Source organism: Nerophis ophidion, linkage group LG01 (assembly GCF_033978795.1).
Source record: "Nerophis ophidion isolate RoL-2023_Sa linkage group LG01, RoL_Noph_v1.0, whole genome shotgun sequence".
NCBI lineage: Eukaryota > Metazoa > Chordata > Actinopteri > Syngnathiformes > Syngnathidae > Nerophis > Nerophis ophidion.
The window spans coordinates 69694560-69708340 of NC_084611.1; the positions used below are offsets into that span (position 1 = coordinate 69694560).

At 42.6% G+C, this 13781-nt stretch overlaps 23 non-coding genes across 23 annotated transcripts; 16 read left to right on the forward strand and 7 right to left on the reverse strand.

Annotated features, from left to right (window-relative positions):
- Positions 1–650: 650 nt before the first annotated feature.
- Positions 651–723, reverse strand: trnav-cac (transfer RNA valine (anticodon CAC)). The gene has a single exon. It is a non-coding gene; the product is annotated as a tRNA-Val (tRNA).
- A 509-nt stretch (positions 724–1232) lies between these two features.
- On the forward strand, positions 1233–1306 carry trnan-guu (transfer RNA asparagine (anticodon GUU)). Its single transcript has one exon. It is a non-coding gene; the product is annotated as a tRNA-Asn (tRNA).
- A 993-nt stretch (positions 1307–2299) lies between these two features.
- trnav-cac (transfer RNA valine (anticodon CAC)) lies at positions 2300–2372 on the reverse strand. The gene has a single exon. It is a non-coding gene; the product is annotated as a tRNA-Val (tRNA).
- A 217-nt stretch (positions 2373–2589) lies between these two features.
- Positions 2590–2660, forward strand: trnag-gcc (transfer RNA glycine (anticodon GCC)). Its single transcript has one exon. It is a non-coding gene; the product is annotated as a tRNA-Gly (tRNA).
- An 827-nt stretch (positions 2661–3487) lies between these two features.
- trnam-cau (transfer RNA methionine (anticodon CAU)) lies at positions 3488–3559 on the forward strand. Its single transcript has one exon. It is a non-coding gene; the product is annotated as a tRNA-Met (tRNA).
- A 438-nt stretch (positions 3560–3997) lies between these two features.
- trnav-cac (transfer RNA valine (anticodon CAC)) lies at positions 3998–4070 on the reverse strand. Its single transcript has one exon. It is a non-coding gene; the product is annotated as a tRNA-Val (tRNA).
- Positions 4071–4287: 217 nt separating this feature from the next.
- trnag-gcc (transfer RNA glycine (anticodon GCC)) lies at positions 4288–4358 on the forward strand. Its single transcript has one exon. It is a non-coding gene; the product is annotated as a tRNA-Gly (tRNA).
- A 221-nt stretch (positions 4359–4579) lies between these two features.
- On the forward strand, positions 4580–4653 carry trnan-guu (transfer RNA asparagine (anticodon GUU)). The gene has a single exon. It is a non-coding gene; the product is annotated as a tRNA-Asn (tRNA).
- A 1044-nt stretch (positions 4654–5697) lies between these two features.
- On the reverse strand, positions 5698–5770 carry trnav-aac (transfer RNA valine (anticodon AAC)). Its single transcript has one exon. It is a non-coding gene; the product is annotated as a tRNA-Val (tRNA).
- A 217-nt stretch (positions 5771–5987) lies between these two features.
- Positions 5988–6058, forward strand: trnag-ccc (transfer RNA glycine (anticodon CCC)). The gene has a single exon. It is a non-coding gene; the product is annotated as a tRNA-Gly (tRNA).
- Positions 6059–6279: 221 nt separating this feature from the next.
- trnan-guu (transfer RNA asparagine (anticodon GUU)) lies at positions 6280–6353 on the forward strand. Its single transcript has one exon. It is a non-coding gene; the product is annotated as a tRNA-Asn (tRNA).
- A 1043-nt stretch (positions 6354–7396) lies between these two features.
- trnav-cac (transfer RNA valine (anticodon CAC)) lies at positions 7397–7469 on the reverse strand. The gene has a single exon. It is a non-coding gene; the product is annotated as a tRNA-Val (tRNA).
- A 217-nt stretch (positions 7470–7686) lies between these two features.
- trnag-gcc (transfer RNA glycine (anticodon GCC)) lies at positions 7687–7757 on the forward strand. The gene has a single exon. It is a non-coding gene; the product is annotated as a tRNA-Gly (tRNA).
- An 828-nt stretch (positions 7758–8585) lies between these two features.
- On the forward strand, positions 8586–8657 carry trnam-cau (transfer RNA methionine (anticodon CAU)). The gene has a single exon. It is a non-coding gene; the product is annotated as a tRNA-Met (tRNA).
- Positions 8658–9095: 438 nt separating this feature from the next.
- trnav-aac (transfer RNA valine (anticodon AAC)) lies at positions 9096–9168 on the reverse strand. Its single transcript has one exon. It is a non-coding gene; the product is annotated as a tRNA-Val (tRNA).
- A 217-nt stretch (positions 9169–9385) lies between these two features.
- On the forward strand, positions 9386–9456 carry trnag-gcc (transfer RNA glycine (anticodon GCC)). Its single transcript has one exon. It is a non-coding gene; the product is annotated as a tRNA-Gly (tRNA).
- Positions 9457–9677: 221 nt separating this feature from the next.
- Positions 9678–9751, forward strand: trnan-guu (transfer RNA asparagine (anticodon GUU)). Its single transcript has one exon. It is a non-coding gene; the product is annotated as a tRNA-Asn (tRNA).
- A 532-nt stretch (positions 9752–10283) lies between these two features.
- trnam-cau (transfer RNA methionine (anticodon CAU)) lies at positions 10284–10355 on the forward strand. Its single transcript has one exon. It is a non-coding gene; the product is annotated as a tRNA-Met (tRNA).
- A 728-nt stretch (positions 10356–11083) lies between these two features.
- On the forward strand, positions 11084–11154 carry trnag-gcc (transfer RNA glycine (anticodon GCC)). The gene has a single exon. It is a non-coding gene; the product is annotated as a tRNA-Gly (tRNA).
- An 829-nt stretch (positions 11155–11983) lies between these two features.
- Positions 11984–12055, forward strand: trnam-cau (transfer RNA methionine (anticodon CAU)). Its single transcript has one exon. It is a non-coding gene; the product is annotated as a tRNA-Met (tRNA).
- A 438-nt stretch (positions 12056–12493) lies between these two features.
- trnav-cac (transfer RNA valine (anticodon CAC)) lies at positions 12494–12566 on the reverse strand. The gene has a single exon. It is a non-coding gene; the product is annotated as a tRNA-Val (tRNA).
- A 216-nt stretch (positions 12567–12782) lies between these two features.
- trnag-gcc (transfer RNA glycine (anticodon GCC)) lies at positions 12783–12853 on the forward strand. Its single transcript has one exon. It is a non-coding gene; the product is annotated as a tRNA-Gly (tRNA).
- A 221-nt stretch (positions 12854–13074) lies between these two features.
- trnan-guu (transfer RNA asparagine (anticodon GUU)) lies at positions 13075–13148 on the forward strand. Its single transcript has one exon. It is a non-coding gene; the product is annotated as a tRNA-Asn (tRNA).
- The last annotated feature ends 633 nt before the right edge of the window (positions 13149–13781 follow it).

Consider the following 13781-nt stretch of genomic DNA (forward strand, 5'->3'; position numbering starts at 1 on the left):
TTTCTTAATAAGAAATGCCATTTCAAAGTGGACAAAACCAGCACTCAGAAATAAACATGACTTCAGTTGGGTTCCAAATCACTTTGTTACTAGTAGTTTGTCTGGATACTAACCAGAGTAAGCCCTATTAGGTTTAAGACAGCAGAGTGGCGCAGCGGGAGCGCGCTGGGCCCATAACCCAGAGGTCGATGGATCGAAACCATTCTCTGCTAAGGTTTAGGTTTCAGGTGAATCTTTGACTGATTCTTGTATTGAAACAAAGTCCAACACCCATTCAGCCCACAGCTGTCTTCTCTAACTCTTTGGGAATTACATTTATGATTCCTGCTAAGGTGAGAGTTTAAACATCTTATAAGTCAATCTCAATAGTACAGTTACAATCCATCCAACGCCAGGAGAATACAGTGACTTGAATGAATGACAGATTTCACTGGTTTGTGCATGACATTCTCATGGAACCCAGCATTCATGATGTTGAACCCTGAGGTCTGCCTATATGAGAACCCTCTAAATTTGGCGTTGTGTGTGCTCAGCTGTACATGAGCTGATCAGGTATGTTGCAAACTACTTCATGATAAAAACACAGGACCTTGCTATTATTTATTTCCCGGTTTATGTATAAAGGTAAGAAGTAAAGTCAAAAAAAAGCTTGCTTCCACCCTGTTTCGAACAGGGGACCTTTCGCGTGTGAGGCGAATGTGATAACCACTACACCATGGAAACTGCTGCAAGATACCACCTTTGTCAAGACTTACAAGTTGATATTCGGCCGATGGAAAACATGTGGCTCGCAAGTCTCATTGCTGTTATTAACTGCATTGCATTTCTTGCCTTTTGTGGATGTTGTTATATCCCTTGTGCACGTAGAATGTGTTCCACTTCGTAGCATTTCAAACGCTCTTCCTCTTAACCGAGTTCATGAACAAACGTTGTTATGCAGGCATTGGTGGTTCAGTGGAAGAATTCTCGCTTGCCATGCGGGAGACCCGGGTCCGATTCCCACCCAATGCATCTGTTGCTTTATTTAGATTTTAAATAATATTCATAAGGGACAAAAGCAATGTTTGTGACAACCGCAAGACACAGGCATTCCACTCAGAAGGCATATTGGACTCACCAAAGACTGAAGTGGAGTACTCCAAGTTACTCCCATCCAAAGACAATGACATTGGGCCATCGTAACAAGAGATTTTCTAATAATTGGGGGAGTAATGAATCAAATTTAGAAGTCAGTCTCTGTGGCGCAATTGGTCAGCGCGCTCGGCTGTTAACTGAGAGGATGGTGGTTCATGCCCACCCAGGGACGACACTTTGTCACGAGCACAGTTTGAGGGTTTTCTTGTACAACCCGTGTGCTTCTCTAAATTGGCACAACTGTTTTGAGATCAAACGTGTGCCACGTTTGCAACCGTGCTTGTTTAAAATACTGATAATCAATGCTCTCCCCTCAAATTGGCTATACGTTGAGTATAGGGTTATAGGCATCAAGTTGAAATCCATGATGTTCCAGGCGCTATAGCTGTCAGTCAAGATGCCTGTTTGTTAAACGGGAGATGTTTGGCTGAAATCCTGTCAGTGTCTTGGTGTTTTTTCTGTATCACTTTCTCAGTTTTTTCCTAAACCACGTGAATGTGGGCCTAACTTCTATTCGTTTTGAATGAAATCCCAATGGATCCACAGAGTTTGATGTTTACTACAATTTCTTAATAAGAAATGCTGGTTCCAAATCACTTTGTTACTAGTAGTTTGTCTGGATACTAACCAGAGTAAGCCCTTTCAGGCTTAAGACAGCAGAGTGGCGCAGCGGGAGCGTGCTGGGCCCTTAACCTAGAGGTCGATGGATCGAAACCATCCACTGCTAAGGTTTAGGTTTCAGGTGAATCTTTGACTGATATGTGTATTGAAACAAAGGCAAACACCCATTCAGCCCACAGCTGTCTTCTCTAACTATTTGGGAATTACATTTAAGATTCCTGCTAAGGTGAGAGTTTAAACATCTTATAAGGCAATCTCAATAGTACAGTTACAATCCATCCAACGCCAGGAGAATACAGTGACTTGAATGAATGACAGATTTCACTGGTTTGTGCATGACATTCTCATGGAACCCAGCATTCATGATGTTGAACCCTGAGGTCTGCCTATATGAGAACCCTCTAAATTTCGTGTTGTGTGTGCTCAGCTGTACATGAGCTGATCAGGTATGTTGCAAACTACTTCATTATAAAAACACAGGACCTTGCTATTATTTATTTCCCGGTTTATGTATAAAGGTAAGAAGTAAAGTCAAAAAAAGGCTTGCTTACACCCTGTTTCGAACAGGGGACCTTTCGCGTGTGAGGCGAATGTGATAACCACTACACCATGGAAACTGCTGCAAGATACCACCTTTGTCAAGACTTACAAGTTGATATTCGGCCGATGGAAAACATGTGGCTCGCAAGTCTCATTGCTGTTATTAACTGCATTGCATTTCTTGCCTCTTGTGGATGTTGTTATATCCCTTGTGCACGTAGAATGTGTTCCACTTCGTAGCATTTCAAACGCTCTTCCTCTTAACCGAGTTCATGAACAAACGTTGTTATGCAGGCATTGGTGTTTCAGTGGGAGAATTCTCGCTTGCCATGCGGGAGACCCGGGTCCGATTCCCGGCCAATGCATCTGTTGCTTTTTTTAGATTTTAAATAATATTCATAAGGGACAAAAGCAATGTTTGTGACAACCGCAAGACACAGGCATTGCACTCAGAAGTTATATTGGACTCACCAAAGACTGAAGCAGAGTACTCCAAGTTACTCCCATCCAAAGACAATGACATTGGGCCATCGTAACAAGAGATTTTCTAATAATTGGGGGAGTAATGAATCAAATTTAAAAGTCAGTCTCTGCGGCGCAATTGGTCAGCGCGCTCGGCTGTTAACTGAGAGGATAGTTGTTCAAGCCCACCCAGGGACGATGCTTTACCACGAGCACAATTTGAGGGTTTTCTTGTACAGCCCGTGTCCTTCTCTAAATTGGCACAAGTTTCGAGATAAAACGTGTGCCACGGTTGCAACCGTGCTTGTTTAAAATAGTGATAATCAATGCTCTCCCCTCAAATTGGCTATCCGTTGAGTACAGGGTTATAGGCATCAAGTTGAAATCCATGATGTTCCAGGCGCTGTAGCTGTCAGTCAAGATGCCTGTTTGTTAAACGGGAGATGTTTGGCTGAAATCCTGTCAGTGTCTTGGTGTTTTTTCTGTATCACTTTCTCAGTTTGTTCTCAAACCACGTGAATGTGGGCCTAACTTCTATTCGTTTTGAATGAAATCCCAATGGATCCACAGAGTTTGATGTTTACTACGATTTCTTAATAAGAAATGCCATTTCAAATGTGGACAAAACCAGCACTCAGAAATAAACATGACTTCAGTTGGGTTCCAAATCACTTTGTTACTAGTAGTTTGTCTGGATACTAGCCAGAGTAAGCCCTATTAGGTTTAAGACAGCAGAGTGGCGCAGCGGTAGCGTGCTGGGCCCATAACCCAGAGGTCGATGGATCGAAACCATCCTCTGCTAAGGTTTAGGTTTCAGGTGAATCTTTGACTGATTCTTGTATTGAAAAAAAGGCCAACACCCATTCAGCCCACAGCTGTCTTCTCTAAGTCTTTGGGAATTACATTTATGATTCCTGCTAAGGTGAGAGTTTAAACATCTTATAAGTCAATCTCAATAGTACAGTTACAATCCATCCAACGCCAGGAGAATACAGTGACTTGAATGAATGACAGACTTCACTGGTTTGTGCATGACATTCTCATGGAACCCAGCATTCATGATTTTGAACCCTGAGGTCTGCCTATATGAGAACCCTCTAAATTTGGTGTTGTGTGTGCTCAGCTGAACATGAGCTGATCAGGTATGTTGCAAACTACTTCATGATAAAAACACAGGACCTTGCTATTATTTATTTCCCGGTTTATGTATAAAGGTAAGAAGTAAAGTCAAAAAAAGGGTTGCTTCCACCCTGTTTCGAACAGGGGACCTTTCGCGTGTGAGGCGAATGTGATAACCACTACACCATGGAAACTTCTGCAAGATACCACCTTTGTCAAGACTTACAAGTTGATATTCGGCCGATGGAACACATGTGGCTCGCAAGTCTCATTGCTGTTATTAACTGCATTGCATTTCTTGCCTTTTGTGGATGTTGTTATATCCCTTGTGCACGTAGAATGTGTTCCACTTCGTAGCATTTCAAACGCTCTTCCTCTTAAACGAGTTCATGAACAAACGTTGTTATGCAGGCATTGGTGGTTCAGTGGAAGAATTCTCGCTTGCCATGCGGGAGACCCGGGTCCGATTCCCTGCCAATGCATCTGTTGCTTTATTTAGATTTTAAATAATATTCATAAGGGACAAAAGCAATGTTTGTGACAACCGCAAGACACAGGCATTCCACTCAGAAGGCATATTGGACTCACCGGAGACTGAAGTGGAGTACTCCAAGTTACTCTCATCCAAAGACAATGACATTGGGCCATCGTAACAAGAGATTCTCTAATAATTGGGGGAGTAATGAATCAAGTTTAGGAGTCAGTCTCTGTGGCGCAATTGGTCAGCGCGCTCGGCTGTTAACTGAGAGGATGGTGGTTCAAGCCCACCCAGGGACGACACTTTGTCACGAGCACAGTTTGAGGGTTTTCTTGTACAACCCGTGTGCTTCTCTAAATTGGCACAATTGTTTTGAGATAAAACGTGTGCCACGTTTGCAACCGTGCCTGTTTAAAATACTGATAATCAATGCTCTCCCCTCAAATTGGCTATACGTTGAGTATAGGGTTATAGGCATCAAGTTGAAATCCATGATGTTCCAGGCGCTGTAGCTGTCAGTCAAGATGCCTGTTTGTTAAACGGGAGATGTTTGGCTGAAATCCTGTCAGTGTCTTGGTGTTTTTTCTGTATCACTTTCTCAGTTTTTTCCTAAACCACGTGAATGTGGGCCTAACTTCTATTCGTTTTGAATGAAATCCCAATGGATCCACAGAGTTTGATGTTGACTACAATTTCTTAATAAGAAATGCCATTTCAAATGTGGACAAAACCAGCACTCAGAAATAAACATGACTTCAGTTGGGTTCCAAATCACTTTGTTACTAGTAGTTTGTCTGGATACTAGCCAGAGTAAGCCCTATTAGGTTTAAGACACCAGAGTGGCGCAGCGGGAGCGTGCTGGGCCCATAACCCAGAGGTCGATGGATCGAAACCATCCTCTGCTAAGGTTTAGGTTTCAGGTGAATCTTTGACTGATTCTTGTATTGAAACAAAGGCCAACACCCATTCAGCCCACAGCTGTCTTCTCTAACTCTTTGGGAATTACATTTATGATTCCTGCTAAGGTGAGAGTTTAAACATCTTATAAGTCAATCTCAACAGTACAGTTACAATCCATCCAACGGCCGGAGAATACAGTGACTTGAATGAATGACAGATTTCACTGGTTTGTGCATGACATTCTCATGGAACCCAGCATTCATGATGTTGAAGCCTGAGGTCTGCTTATATGAGAACCCTCTAAATTTGGTGTTGTGTGTGCTCAGCTGAACATGAGCTGATCAGGTATGTTGCAAACTACTTCATGATAAAAACACAGGACCTTGCTATTATTTATTTCCCGGTTTATGTATAAAGGTAAGAAGTAAAGTCAAAAAAAGGCTTGTTTCCACCCTGTTTCGAACAGGGGACCTTTCGCGTGTTAGGCGAATGTGATAACCACTACACCATGGAACCTGCTGCAAGAACTCACCTTTGTCAAGACTTACAAGTTGATATTCGGCCGATGGAAAACATGTGGCTCGCAAGTCTCATTGCTGTTAGTAGCTGCATTGCATTTCTTGCCTTTTGTGGATGTTGTTATATCCCTTGTGCACGTAGAATGTGTTCCACGTCGTAGCATTTCAAACGCTCTTCCTCTTAACCGAGTTCATGAACAAACGTTGTTATGCAGGCATTGGTGGTTCAGTGGTAGAATTCTCGCTTCCCATGGGGGAGACCCGGGTCCAATTCCCGGCCAATGCATCTGTTGCTTTTTTTAGATTTTAAATAATATTCATAAGGGACAAAAGCGATTTTTGTGACAACCGCAAGACACAGGCATTCCACTCAGAAGGCATATTGGACTCACCAAAGACTGAAGTGGAGTACTCCAAGTTACTCCCATCCAAAGACAATGACATTGGGCCATCGTAACAAGAGATTTTCTAATAATTGGGGGAGTAATGAATCAAGTTTAGAAGTCAGTCTCTGTGGCGCAATTGGTCAGCGCGCTCGGCTGTTAACTGAGAGGATGGTGGTTCAAGCCCACCCAGGGACGACACTTCGTCACGAGCACAGTTTGAGGGTTTTCATGTACAACCCGTGTGCTTCTCTAAATTGGTACAATTGTTTTGAGATAAAACGTGTGCCACGTTTGCAACTGTGCTTGTTTAAAATACTGATAATCAATGCTCTCCCCTCAAATTGGCTATACGTTGAGTATAGGGTTATAGGCATCAAGTTGAAATCCATGATGTTCCAGGCGCTGTAGCTGTCAGTCAAGATGCCTGTTTGTTAAACGGGAGATGTTTGGCTGAAATCCTGTCAGTGTCTTGGTGTTTTTTCTGTATCACTTTCTCAGTTTTTTCCTAAACCACGTGAATGTGGGCCTAACTTCTATTCGTTTTGAATGAAATCCCAATGGATCCACAGAGTTTGATGTTTACTACAATTTCTTAATAAGAAATGCCATTTCAAAGTGGACAAAACCAGCACTCAGAAATAAACATGACTTCAGTTGGGTTCCAAATCACTTTGTTACTAGTAGTTTGTCTGGATACTAACCAGAGTAAGCCCTATTAGGTTTAAGACAGCAGAGTGGCGCAGCGGGAGCGTGCTGGGCCCATAACCCAGAGGTTGATGGATCGAAACCATCCTCTGCTAAGGTTTAGGTTTCAGGTGAATCTTTGACTGATTCTTGTATTGAAACAAAGTCCAACACCCATTCAGCCCACAGCTGTCTTCTCTAACTCTTTGGGAATTACATTTATGATTCCTGCTAAGGTGAGAGTTTAAACATCTTATAAGTCAATCTCAATAGTACAGTTACAATCCATCCAACGCCAGGAGAATACAGTGACTTGAATGAATGACAGACTTCACTGGTTTGTGCATGACATTCTCATGGAACCCAGCATTCATGATGTTGAACCCTGAGGTCTGCCTATATGAGAACCCTCTAAATTTGGCGTTGTGTGTGCTCAGCTGTACATGAGCTGATCAGGTATGTTGCAAACTACTTCATGATAAAAACACAGGACCTTGCTATTATTTATTTCCCGGTTTATGTATAAAGGTAAGAAGTAAAGTAAAAAAAAGGCTTGCTTCCAACCTGTTTCGAACAGGGGACCTTTCGCGTGTGAGGCGAATGTGATAACCACTACACCATGGAAACTGCTGCAAGATACCACCTTTGTCAAGACTTACAAGTTGATATTCGGCCGATGGAAAACATGTGGCTCGCAAGTCTCATTGCTGTTATTAACTGCATTGCATTTCTTGCCTTTTGTGGATGTTGTTATATCCCTTGTGCACGTAAAATGTGTTCCACTTCGTAGCATTTCAAACGCTCTTCCTCTTAACCGAGTTCATGAACAAACGTTGTTATGCAGGCATTGGTGTTTCAGTGGAAGAATTCTCGCTTGCCATGCGGGAGACCCGGGTCCGATTCCCGGCCAATGCATCTGTTGCTTTATTTAGATTTTAAATAATATTCATAAGGGACAAAAGCAATGTTTGTGACAACCGCAAGACACAGGCATTGCACTCAGAAGTTATATTGGACTCACCAAAGACTGAAGCAGAGTACTCCAAGTTACTCCCATCCAAAGACAATGACATTGGGCCATCGTAACAAAAGATTTTCTAATAATTGGGGGAGTAATGAATCAAATTTAAAAGTCAGTCTCTGCGGCGCAATTGGTCAGCGCGCTCGGCTGTTAACTGAGAGGATAGTTGTTCAAGCCCACCCAGGGACGATGCTTTACCACGAGCACAATTTGAGGGTTTTCTTGTACAGCCCGTGTCCTTCTCTAAATTGGCACAATAGTTTCGAGATAAAACGTGTGCCACGGTTGCAACCGTGCTTGTTTAAAATAGTGATAATCAATGCTCTGCCCTCAAATTGGCTATCCGTTGAGTACAGGGTAATAGGCATCAAGTTGAAATCCATGATGTTCCAGGCGCTGTAGCTGTCAGTCAAGATGCCTGTTTGTTAAACGGGAGATGTTTGGCTGAAATCCTGTCAGTGTTTTGGTGTTTTTTCTGTATCACTTTCTCAGTTTGTTCTCAAACCACGTGAATGTGGGCCTAACTTCTATTCGTTTTTAATGAAATCCCAATGGATCCACAGAGTTTGATGTTGACTACAATTTCTTAATAAGAAATGCCATTTTAAATGAGGACAAAACCAGCACTCAGAAATAAACACGACTTCAGTTGGGTTCCAAATCACTTTGTTACTACTAGTTTGTCTGGATACTAACCAGAGTAAGCCTTTTAGGCTTAAGACAGCAGAGTGGCGCAGCGGGAGCGTGCTGGGCCCATAACCCAGAGGTCGATGGATCGAAACCATCCTCTGCTAAGGTTTAGGTTTCAGGTGAATCTTTGACTGATTCGTGTATTGAAATAAAGGCGAACACCCATTCAGCCCACAGCTGTCTTCTCTAATTCTTTGGGAATTACATTTATGATTCCTGCTAAGGTGAGAGTTTAAACATCTTATAAGTCAATCTCAACAGTACAGTTACAATCCATCCAACGCCCGGAGAATACAGTGACTTGAATGAATGACAGATTTCACTGGTTTGTGCATGACATTTCCATGGAACCCAGCATTCATGATGTTGAAGCCTGAGGTCTGCCTATATGAGAACCCTCTAAATTTGGTGTTGTGTGTGCTCAGCTGAACATGAGCTGATCAGGTATGTTGCAAACTACTTCATGATAAAAACACAGGACCTTGCTATTATTTATTTCCCGGTTTATGTATAAAGGTAAGAAGTAAAGTCAAAAAAAGGCTTGTTTCCACCCTGTTTCGAACAGGGGACCTTTCGCGTGTTAGGCGAATGTGATAACCACTACACCATGGAAACTGCTGCAAGAACTTACCTTTGTCAAGACTTACAAGTTAATATCCGGCCGATGGAAAACATGTGGCTCGCAAGTCTCATTGCTGTTATTAACTGCATTGCATTTCTTGCCTTTTGTGGATGTTGTTATATCCCTTGTGCACGTAGAATGTGTTCCACTTCGTAGCATTTCAAACGCTCTTCCTCTTAACCGAGTTCATGAACAAACGTTGTTATGCAGGCATTGGTGATTCAGTGGAAGAATTCTCGCTTGCCATGCGGGAGACCCGGGTCCGATTCCCAGCCAATGCATCTGTTGCTTTATTTAGATTTTAAATAATATTCATAAGGGACAAAAGCAATGTTTGTGACAACCGCAAGACACAGGCATTCCACTCAGAAGGCATATTGGACTCACCGGAGACTGAAGTGGAGTACTCCAAGTTACTCCCATCCAAAGACAATGACATTGGGCCATCGTAACAAGAGATTCTCTAATAATTGGGGGAGTAATGAATCAAGTTTAGAAGTCAGTCTCTGTGGCGCAATTGGTCAGCGCGCTCGGCTGTTAACTGAGAGGATGGTGGTTCAAGCCAACCCAGGGATGACACTTTGTCACGAGCACAGTTTGAGGGTTTTCTTGTACAACCCGTGTGCTTCTCTAAATTGGCACAATTGTTTTGAGATCAAACGGTGCCACGTTTGCAACCGTGCTTGTTTAAAATACTGATAATCAATGCTCTCCCCTCAAATTGGCTATACGTTGAGTATAGGGTTATAGGCATCAAGTTGAAATCCATGATGTTCCAGGCGCTGTAGCTGTCAGTCAAAATGCCTGTTTGTTAAACGGGAGATGTTTGGCCGAAATCCTGTCAGTGTCTTGGTGTTTTTTCTGTATCACTTTCTCAGTTCTTTCCTAAACCACGTGAATGTGGGCCTAACTTCTATTCGTTTTGAATGAAATCCCAATGGATCCACAGAGTTTGATGTTTACTACAATTTCTTAATAAGAAATGCCATTTCAAAGTGGACAAAACCAGCACTCAGAAATAAACATGAGTTCAGTTGGGTTCCAAATCACTTTGTTACTAGTAGTTTGTCTGGATACTAACCAGAGTAAGCCCTATTAGGTTTAAGACAGCAGAGTGGCGCAGCGGGAGCGTGCTGGGCCCATAACCCAGAGGTCGATGGATCGAAACCATCCTCTGCTAAGGTTTAGGTTTCAGGTGAATCTTTGACTGATTCTTGTATTGAAACAAAGTCCAACACCCATTCAGCCCACAGCTGTCTTCTCTAACTCTTTGGGAATTACATTTAAGATTCCTGCTAAGGTGAGAGTTTAAACATCTTATAAGTCAATCTCAATAGTACAGTTACAATCCATCCAACGCCAGGAGAATACAGTGACTTGAATGAATGACAGATTTCACTGGTTTGTGCATGACATTCTCATGGAACCCAGCATTCATGATGTTGAACCCTGAGGTCTGCCTGTATGAGAACCCTCTAAATTTCGTGTTGTGTGTGCTCAGCTGTACATGAGCTGATCAGGTATGTTGCAAACTACTTCATTATAAAAACACAGGACCTTGCTATTATTTATTTCCCGGTTTATGTATAAAGGTAAGAAGTAAAGTCAAAAAAAGGCTTGCTTACACCCTGTTTCGAAAAGGGGACCTTTCGCGTGTGAGGCGAATGTGATAACCACTACACCATGGAAACTGCTGCAAGATACCACCTTTGTCAAGACTTACAAGTTGATATTCGGCCGATGGAAAACATGTGGCTCGCAAGTCTCATTGCTGTTATTAACTGCATTGCATTTCTTGCCTCTTGTGGATGTTGTTATATCCCTTGTGCACGTAGAATGTGTTCCACTTCGTAGCATTTCAAACGCTCTTCCTCTTAACCGAGTTCATGAACAAACGTTGTTATGCAGGCATTGGTGTTTCAGTGGGAGAATTCTCGCTTGCCATGCGGGAGACCCGGGTCCGATTCCCGGCCAATGCATCTGTTGCTTTTTTTAGATTTTAAATAATATTCATAAGGGACAAAAGCAATGTTTGTGACAACCGCAAGACACAGGCATTGCACTCAGAAGTTATATTGGACTCACCAAAGACTGAAGCAGAGTACTCCAAGTTACTCCCATCCAAAGACAATGACATTGGGCCATCGTAACAAGAGATTTTCTAATAATTGGGGGAGTAATGAATCAAATTTAAAAGTCAGTCTCTGCGGCGCAATTGGTCAGCGCACTCGGCTGTTAACTGAGAGGATAGTTGTTCAAGCCCACCCAGGGACGATGCTTTACCACGAGCACAATTTGAGGGTTTTCTTATACAGCCCGTGTCCTTCTCTAAATTGGCACAAAAGTTTCGAGATAAAACGTGTGCCACGGTTGCAACCGTGCTTGTTTAAAATAGTGATAATCAATGCTCTCCCCTCAAATTGGCTATCCGTTGAGTACAGGGTTATAGGCATCAAGTTGAAATCCATGATGTTCCAGGCGCTGTAGCTGTCAGTCAAGATGCCTGTTTGTTAAACGGGAGATGTTTGGCTGAAATCCTGTCAGTGTCTTGGTGTTTTTTCTGTATCACTTTCTCAGTTTGTTCTCAAACCACGTGAATGTGGGCCTAACTTCTATTCGTTTTGAATGAAATCCCAATGGATCCACAGAGTTTGATGTTTACTACGATTTCTTAATAAGAAATGCCATTTCAAATGTGGACAAAACCAACACTCAGAAATAAACATGACTTCAGTTGGGTTCCAAATCACTTTGTTACTAGTAGTTTGTTTGGATACTAACCAGAGTAAGCCCTATTAGGTTTAAGACAGCAGAGTGGCGCAGCGGGAGCGTGCTGGGCCCATAACCCAGAGGTCGATGGATCGAAACCATCCTCTGCTAAGGTTTAGGTTTCAGGTGAATCTTTGACTGATTCTTGTATTGAAACAAAGGCCAACACCCATTCAGCCCACAGCTGTCTTCTCTAAGTCTTTGGGAATTACATTTATGATTCCTGCTAAGGTGAGAGTTTAAACATCTTATAAGTCAATCTCAATAGTACAGTTACAATCCATCCAACGCCAGGAGAATACAGTGACTTGAATGAATGACAGACTTCACTGGTTTGTGCATGACATTCTCATGGAACCCAGCATTCATGATGTTGAACCCTGAGGTCTGCCTATATAAGAACCCTCTAAATTTGGTGTTGTGTGTGCTCAGCTGAACATGAGCTGATCAGGTATGTTGCAAACTACTTCATGATAAAAACACAGGACCTTGCTATTATTTATTTCCCGGTTTATGTATAAAGGTAAGAAGTAAAGTCAAAAAAAGGCTTGCTTCCACCCTGTTTCGAACAGGGGACCTTTCGCGTGTGAGGCGAATGTGATAACCACTACACCATGGAAACTTCTGCAAGATACCACCTTTGTCAAGACTTACAAGTTGATATTCGGCCGATGGAACACATGTGGCTCGCAAGTCTCATTGCTGTTATTAACTGCATTGCATTTCTTGCCTTTTGTGGATGTTGTTATATCCCTTGTGCACGTAGAATGTGTTCCACTTCGTTGCATTTCAAACGCTCTTCCTCTTAACCGAGTTCATGAACAAAAGTTGTTATGCAGCATTGGTGGTCCAGTGGAAGAATTCTCGCTTGCCATGCGGGAGACCCGGGTCCGATTCCCGGCCAATGCATCTGTTGCTTTATTTAGATTTTAAATAATATTCATAAGGGCCAAAAGCAATGTTTGTGACAACCGCAAGACACAGGCATTCCACTCAGAAGGCATATTGGACTCACCAAAGACTGAAGCAGAGTACTCCAAGTTACTCCCATCCAGAGACAATGACATTGGGCCATCGTAACAAGAGATTTTCTAATAATTGGGGGAGTAATGAATCAAGTTTAGAAGTCAGTCTCTGTGGCGCAATTGGTCCGCGCGCTTGGCTGTTAACTGAGAGGATGGTGGTTCAAGCCCACCCAGGGACGACACTTTGCCACGAGCACAGTTTGAGGGTTTTCTTGTACAACCCGTGTCCTTCTCTAAATTGGCACAATAGTTTCCAGATAAAACGTGTGCCACGTTTGCAACCGTGCTTGTTTAAAATAGTGATAATCAATGCTCTCCCCTCAAATTGGCTATACATTGAGTATAGGGTTATAGGCATCAAGTTGAAATCCATGATGTTCCAGGCGCTGTAGCTGTCAGTCAAGATACCTGTTTGTTAAACGGGAGATGTTTGGCTGAAATCCTGTCAGTGTCTTGGTGTTTTTTCTGTATCACTTTCTCAGTTTGTTCTCAAACCACATGAATGTGGGCCTAACTTCTATTCGTTTTGAAGAAATCCCAATGGATCCACAGAGTTTGATGTTGACTACAATTTCTTAATAAGAAATGCCATTTTAAATGTGGACAAAACCAGCACTCAGAAATAAACACGACTTCAGTTGGGTTCCAAATCACTTTGTTACTAGTAGTTTGTCTGGATACTAACCAGAGTAAGCCCTTTTAGGCTTAAGACAGCAGAGTGGCTCAGCGGGAGCGTGCTGGGCCTATAACCCAGAGGTCGATGGATCGAAACCATCCTCTGCTAAGGTTTAGGTTTCAGGTGAATCATTGAC